The sequence below is a fragment of the Piliocolobus tephrosceles genome, chromosome 14 (genome assembly GCF_002776525.5).
Source record: "Piliocolobus tephrosceles isolate RC106 chromosome 14, ASM277652v3, whole genome shotgun sequence".
Taxonomy (NCBI): Eukaryota; Metazoa; Chordata; class Mammalia; order Primates; family Cercopithecidae; genus Piliocolobus; species Piliocolobus tephrosceles.
Window position 1 is genome coordinate 103,804,704 of NC_045447.1, and position 8,298 is coordinate 103,813,001.

The 8,298-nt window shown below is 44.9% G+C and overlaps 1 pseudogene; it reads right to left on the bottom strand.

The window, feature by feature from the left end:
* Window positions 1-4,778: 4,778 nt before the first annotated feature.
* The window catches only part of LOC111528533, a 7,751-nt pseudogene continuing 4,231 nt past the window's right edge, over window positions 4,779-8,298 (bottom strand).

An 8,298-nucleotide genomic window follows, 5' to 3' on the forward strand; every position in this document is an offset into this window, starting at 1 on the left:
TGATAGAGATCTTTTACTTAGGCTTCTTTAGATGTGTAGAGTTCTGGTGCAATGGCACGGTCATACACACATAAAAGGGACAATATGCTGGTTAAAATGTCCCTAAAGCACCCTTACAGCAGGGGCTTCTGCTCTGAATTACTTCTGGAGCTGCCTACTCCATTATCTCCCCAGCTCTTCTCTTGGCTCCATCCCTCCCTCCTCTGGAACTTCTCTCCGCCACTGGGCTTTTCTCAGAAGGACATCTGGTACTGGGGTCCAGAGTCCCACAGGCACTGTGTCCCAGGGCAGATGTGCCAAGTACCAGGAGGAAAATGTCAAAGCTCCCGTTTTTATGTTTCCCTCCTATGAGGGCCTGGTTGCCAAAGTCACCAGCCCTACGCAAGCAGGGTGAAGACAGAATCTGTCACCTCAAGGGATTCTCACAGTGTCCTTTCAGTGTCCCTGATAGGGAGGGAACCAGGAGTCAGGCTCCTTCAGAGGCTTTCACAAAGCCTCTCCTATGATAACCTTTGGTTTTATAGAAGCAACTTTGAATTGTAAAATGGTGGAGTTAAAATAACAAGCAACTTTAAAAGGCAATAAAATACCAAGATTATACTCTTAATGGAAGTGGCAGACCTAACTTTGAGGACGACTTTAAAAGAAGGGTTATTTTGTTCTTAACAAAAAACAAAGAAAACAGTGTAATATTTTCTTAATGTGCAGTGACTCAAATTTATTGCTGGAGAAAAAGCACCATCTTAAACATTGATCTGAAGCATCTTATCTCACATGCTGGAGGTCTTGGAGTTGTGTGACTTCTGTTGTTCTGTGTAATTACTGGCATGGCTTGAGGGGAAAGTGGGACTGCTCTAGTGGGGAAAGCAGATGCAGCGGCTCTGGAACATTTGAAGAACCTCACATACACTGAAGGTGCTGCTTTAAGGAAGTCCTGGCCGGGCACGGTGGCTCATGCCTGTAATTCCAACATTTTGGGAGGCCGAGGGGGTGGATCATTTGAGGTCAGAGTTTGAGACCAGCCTGGTTACCATGGTGAGACCCTGTCTCTACTAAAAATATAAAAAATTAGCCAGGTGTGGTGGCAGGCACCTGTTGTAATCCTAGCTACTCGGGAGGCTGAGGCAGGAGAATTGCTTGAACCCGGGAGGCAGAGGCTGCAGTGAGCTCAGATAGCACTATAGTACTCCAGCCCGAGTGAGAAGAGTGAAACTCCATCTCAAAAATTAAAAAAAAAAAAAAAAAAAAAAAAAAGAAAAGAAAAGTCCTGTGCTGAATGCCAGGAACAGGAGCCAGCACTGAGAAGTGCTAACATGAGCCATAGGAGGGAGTCAATGCCTAATGTTTGACTGCCAGTGAGGATAACAGCAGTACTGATTTTAGAGGATAATTTGGAGCATTAAATTAGGCTCGTGTAAAAGTGTCAGCTTGTCTGTTTCAATATTTTCATGCTCTTCTCATGTTTTGTTTTATTTTGGCTTATGCACTGATCATCCCCACGACGGGGGTGGGAATACACTACTCCCAGGTTATAAAGATGAAGGAAAGCCGAACACCATCTATGTCAATCTTACTAAGCTGAAAGTTTGCAGGATGGTGGGGTTGTGCATATAGAGGAGAGCCTTAGGCATCATAAAACCATAGCCAATCACTTCTCCCCACACTATGAAGTGCTTAGCTATGGGAGAGGCACTGGGTAACAGTCCAATACATGTTAGCTACATTGCTGTGTTGTTATTGTCATGAATGTTTGCTAATGTATAATAGCTACATCTCTTTGATATCAGCTTATATTAAACCCACAATTACCCTAACAAGTTCTCACCTGTAGTTTTGGGAAGAGTATTAAACATCTGGTTCCAGGGATCTAAATAATATGATTATCTCCTCATCTTTATAAATGGAGACCAACAGTTTCTAAAGATTTTGTATCCCTCAAAGCAAATTCCTTCAGTTTTCTTAATGCAGATGAGTAAAGAAAACAATCTCTTAGGAGTTTAGAAACAGGGAGCTTATGTTTATTTATGTATTTATTTACTTATTTATTTTTTTGAGACAAGGTCTCACTCTGTTGCCCAGGTTGGAATGTAAGGGCATAATCATGGCTCACTGTAGCCTTGAACTCCTGGGCTCAACTGATTCTCCCATCTCAGCCTCCAGAGTAACTGGGATTACAAGTGCACACCACCACGCCCAGCTAATTTGTAAACATTTTTCTTTTTGTAGAGACGAGGTCTCGTTATATCAGTCGGGCTAGTTTTGAACTCCTGTCCTCAAGTGATCCTCCCGTGTCAGCCTCCCTAAGTGCTGGGATGACAGGCGTGAGCCACCTCACCCAGCCAATCTTTATTTTTCATTTAGCTTTAAAAAATCAGCTCATGCTTGCTTGAATTGTGTTAACTTAAGATAAGTTGCCTCAAGCAGCAGCAGAGTCTAAAACGCACAGACAAATCCCGCGATGAAAATCTCTACTTGCGGAAGATTGTAACAGCTTGAACCTGGCAAACAGTATATAAGACTGGGTCATTTTTGTCCTTTTACACCGTCTGGTGGTGGTAGCTGGTTTTCTAAAAAGGTGGAGTACTCCGAAGTTTCTGTGGTCTGGCAAATTTTAGGTCTGTGGTTACACGACTGATTTTAATCACATCTCCACTCTGGGATACCCCAATACCTGAGGGTTAACTGTCTAGGTACCCAGTAATATCATTAAATCTTCAAATCCTGGACAGAAAACTCAGTTGAAGTGGTTAGTTACTGTGTCATGGCTGGAAAGTTAATGGGTGCTTCACTCTAGCTGGGCCGAATCCAAGTCGAAGACCTAAACAAAAAGGTGAAGGCGTAGTGGTAAGGGCCGTTTTTATTTTTTAATGAACTTCCCCTTTGACAGCAGAGGGCTCACAGCTTTCAGGGTGGGGAATTTCTGGGACCTTGCCTGGTAGAGGGCGGAGACTTCTCAGCTCTAGGACAGGGAATCGTACTCTCTTCCTTCATAACCACCTTGGGGAGTTCACAATTGCTTTTCCCCTAGAGAAGAGGCAGACTATAATTACAGAATGAAACTAGAATCTTTTCTCTAACAGGGAAAATGATTTTTTCTCCTCCTCTTTTTTCACTTGACTTGCTTTTGGGCTAAACAAGGTTCCTGTGCTTCCCCCACAAAGTTATTTCTACATTGACACAGTGACTACTGGAACTTCCACCTTCCCAAGAGAAAGATGAAGGAAATTGGTGGTCTTTTAAAAAGGGAAATCAAAATGCATTCTTGCCAGGTTCTTTTATTTTTCCACGTCATTTTCCCTAATATTAGAATATCCTCCCTAGCTACTCAGGTTCAGTTGAAAACAAAGCTGAAGTACAACAGTTTTGATCTTAGTGCTGGCTGAAGCCCTCCCTACTGCCAGCTCTCCTTTGGGGAAGGTGGGAGACAGAGAACATTGGTTTTCAGAGGCTGGGGTCTCTCTCACCTCCCCTATTACAGGGTGCCATGAAGATTCTGTCCCCCATTCCCCTCCTTCCTCTGCTTCTCTCCTGCTGAAGTCCTGAAACCCAAAGCCAATACATTTGCTTCTATATTCAGCAAATGCCTAATATCATTTACATTTAGCAAAATGCTAATGAGGACCTAATTATAATTCCCCATTTAAAGCCATCAGACCCTGAGATACTGTATTATTCACTCCCCCACTCCCCCAGTTGTTTCTTAAGTGTGGGGAAGAAAGGCAGAAAGAGGTTCTTTCCTAGTCTAGGTGGTTTAAGTAAAAGCCATCCTCAGGCCCAGAAAAACAGAATTGCAAAGGCACTTAGGTTTCAGAATTTGAGCTGAAAGATGTAACTGCACAGTGGACCAGGAGCAAGGTGACTGAGGGAGGCTTTGGCCGGAAATCCATCCCAGCTGCCCAGTGGTGCAGCTTGTGCAGAAGTGTTGGGGGTAGGCAGCCAGCAGCTTCTTCTTCACACAGAGGCCCCCTCCCAGCTGCCTGGCTCTGCCCGCCCCTGAGCATCCAACAGAGCATTGATATGGCTCTTGTGATTCACGGTGGCCTGAGCTCACTCTAACTGAGCAGGGCATTTGGGAAAGGAGGTTCAAAAACTCAACCACTTCTTCCTTCTGAATGTCTGCAGCAGCCCGATTTTCATCTGGTCTAGAACATTCTGCCGGGCTCTTCCATAACAGTGAAACCAAAGGCCCCACCCCCTGAGATGAGCTGGCAGGGCAGTGAGAGGCAACTTCTGCTGAGCCCATTTGCACTCCGTCATCCACACGGTGCAGCATGCCTGACACCTGTGAAAGGAAAATAAGAGCTCAGGACCCCAGTTCACCGTGCCAAAAGGAAGACATGAGCAGAAACCTGAGGCATGCAAGAAGCTGCCTTTCATCTTGTTCCTAAGCAGACAGCTACAGATCAAGGTTCAACATCTCTACAGGTAGCTGCTCTGTGTTCACCTTATCTTATGCAAAGTGCTAACTTACTGAGCCCAAGATTAATATGTCATGGACTATTCCTCTGCCGGCTCCTTTTCTCTTGTCACATGTGAATTCTGTTATGTCACCATACCCTCCCTCTTCCCCCTCCAGCCTGCTTGTCCCATTTAAATACTCAAAAACCCTCAAAAGCATCTTTGGAAAAAGGCATAGACCAAACTCTTTCTATGATTCCATGTTAGTTTCTTCAAGGCGTGTTCTTAACATTGGCAAAACACACTTTTAAACTGATAGGGAGCTGTCTCAGATACTTTTCTGGTTTACACACCCAACCTGTCAGGTGCCACCTGGCCAGCTATATGGGGAGGAAGTAGGCTCTATTGCTGATGTCATAAGGCCTCCACAGGTCTCTGGCATCTGGTCGGCCATGGCTGAGGGTGGTGTCCATTTCAAGGCTGCTAGGGGACACTGATGGGAGATGAGAGGAACAAGTACTGGGGTGTGTCTAGGTCTCTTTGGGACCAGCCACCCCAAAGAACACAGCCAGTGCGTGCTGCAGGCTGATCTTGTCTTCTTTCAGACCCTGCAACTTCCATGTCTTCTTTAACCCAGGAAGTTTGTTACATTTGCAGAATCTCTGGGGAGAATATTATCATCATATTTATTATTAGGAGGTGTTTGTGTGGAAGTGGTCTCAGCTGGAGGACTCCTGGAGTCTGCCCAAAGGGTGCCCTTGACCTCTGGGCTCCACTCACTTCACAAGCCTTGCCCCAGCTCCTCCTGGGCCTGAAGCTGTGTCTGGTGCCTCATGCCTTTCCAGGTGTTGTGAATGGCACAGTGATGTTGGAGATCCTTGGCCATCCACATTATGAACATCTTTGACTATTTAGCCAGGTATCAAAGCTCAAACCATAGTCTGCAGAAATACAAGTTCCAGGAGTGGGGGTCTTGCCAGGTGACGTTGAGCCAGCAGGGCTTTCTGGCCACAGCAATGACTGTGACGTTGACAGGTGGGTTGGACTGCAGGATTCCATAACCTCCAACACTTGGGTTTTGCTGAACTTGCTCCCAACACTGTTGGTGACACACAGGGACACTGTATAGAAAGAGTAATCTCCCTCTGGCACTGCCACTGGCAGAGCTTCTGGGACTCCTGAGAATACTGGCACGGCTCCTGGAAGAGTTCTGCCTGACAGTTCTGAAACTTCCTCACCAATAGAACAGCTTTGACTCAGAACCTTGACTCTGAGGACTCTATTCACAATCAGTGTCACTGAGAGGGCTCTTCCAGAAGCAGGAGAGCTGGGGCTCCCAGGAGAAACATCCACCAGCAAAGCACAGACCTGCTGGTCAGCCAGCCCCGCAGCAAGAATGGCTTCCAGAGTCACAGAGCTGCACCGACCTCAGAAGCAGCCTCCTTCCCACGCCAGCCCATCTGCTGGGGTGTGAGCCTGCGCTGGGAGTCCTGTGCAACCAGTGGACAGTGGCATGATTTTCAGGTTCTTCCTCTGGGCAGGTCAGGGGAATGCACTATCCTGGTCAACACATCACTCACTACCTCCAGCGTAGGCTACCCTCCTGGGCCAGCACTGCCCGCAGTGTGGCCAGCAGCACTCAGCAGATGGCCAGCATGCTTCCTCCTTGGCTCACGCCCAGTGGTCCCAGAAAGGTGGATGGACTGGTGGGAACCAGGAGGCAGAAGCGGGGTGACAGGTGGGCAGGCGGGCTTAGGACAGGGGGCAGCCCCCGTGTGGCTCCCTCGGGCCCTGCCCAGCCTGGCTCAGTAGGTCTCAGTGCGATTTCCCACTCCCATAACTTGGAGCAGTGGCGGGTACTGACAACGTAGGAAAACACCTTGAAATTCACTTTGTAAGGGGACTTGGCTAGACCAATTTATTTTCCCATCAATAGTGAAAAAGAGGACCTGTTTCTTCCCAGTCTTGACCTATTAGTGAGATAGGAAATTTTGAATTTTTGCCAGTCTAACAGGTATAATTTTAATTTGCATTCTTTTATAATGATATTCTAGTATTTTCTGAACAATCTAAGTTCTTCATTTAATGAAGCAGACAATTTTAAATGTTTTATGAGTTTGTAAAATTTGAGTCTTGTTTAAAGAGCTTTCTCATCCCCAAGCTGATACAGATAACTTCCATTATCATCTAATAGGTTATAATTTTGCCTTTTATAATTGCTTACAATACTTTTATACTTTTTTACCTTGCTTTTCAGTTAATGTTCGAGGCTCCTCTCAATGTTCTCAACTCTTCAAACAAGTGTTCTTTCTGGAAAAGGTGTTATTCTATTTTAAAGTTTATCAGTTTCCTGCCTGCAGTTGGGAATACCGTGCCGAGTGCTCTGCCTGATAACGTCAATGTATATTATACTCTTTAGCACAGCTATAAGATCATTGCATAGCAAAGACATGCTTTGCCTTCTAATCTCATAACAAAATGGTCTACACTCCACTCTGCCTTGAAAGTGTGACATTTGGAGTCCGCTTTTTTCCTCCTTTCTTGGCGGATGTAAGAAGATGCATTGAAATTAAATGAATAACATACCATAGTATGTATGGCATTGCAAGCAGCGCTGGAAGGCCGTCACTGCAATTTGTAGTGCACCAGAGTGCAAGGCGAGGAGAACGCACATCTGGTGTTGGCCACAGCTGCTCAGCCCTGTTGTTGCCATTGCCCTGGGAGAGTAGCCATGAACAGTACACAAGTGAATGAACAAGACTCTGTGTGCCAATAAAACTTTACTTATCGACACCAAATTTGAATTCCACGTAATTCTCACATATCATAAAATGCTATTCTCATTTAGATTTTTTTTTTTTAAATTTGAAAATGCACAAACAGTTCTTCGCTGCCGAGGATACAAAAGCAGGCAATGGCACTATAGTTTGCCAACTTCTGCTGTAGGATATCTTTTCCTACAAGAGATTTGTGTAATTATGCCAGCATCAATTATAAAGTACATTATGCTTTTTATACTAAGTGCAACTTCATTAATTCATTGGATAAAAATGTGTTCAGTGCCTGGCAAGCGACAAGGGACAGACCAGGCATAGGGATATTGCAGGAGTGAGGCGCTCAGCATGGCTGCCTTCACAAGGCTTTCAGTCCACGCTCAGTGCCATTTATGCATAAAGTTCTGGAAATAAATGATGTATCGGTGGACTTCCACTGAAATTGGTGGGTAAAATCAACAAATAGCCATTTCCAAAATGATACGATAAGTATTGAGATAGAGGTAAGCACCACACCTTATATAAGCACATGAGAAAAATTCTAACTTAGAATGAGATAGTAGAACCATGAACGTTTTTCCTAGAACTGAATATTGAGCTGCCTCTTGAAGTATAAGAAATATGTGTCAAACAATGGAGGAAGGAGCATGGTGGGAAGTAGCATTTGTAAAGAGAGATCAAACAGATAACAACATCAACTTAAATGTGGGATTGTAGCATCCATTTTCTTACGGGATTCTTCAGGATCAAGCTCAAGTTCAATCAGAACCCCAGTCTCTGATTACATTTCTTTTCCAAGGAGGTGGGGCGGCTTTGAAGACAGATGACTTTAGACCACACAGTAGGACAAATATCTAAGACTTATTAGGAAGAATAGAAATAAAATAATGTGTTTTGGGTGCAGGGTTGGAGGTTCTGATTTTCTTTCTTTCTCTTTCTTTCCTTCTTTCTTTCTTTCTTTGTTGGAGGTTCTGATTTCCTTCCTTCCTTCCTTCCTTCCTTCCTTCCTTCCTTCCTTCCTTCCTTCCTTCCTTCCTTTCTTTCTCCTTCCTTCCCTCCTTCCTTCCCTCCTTCCTTCCTTCCTTCCTTCCTTCCTTCCTTCCTTCCTTCCTTCCTTCCTTCCTTC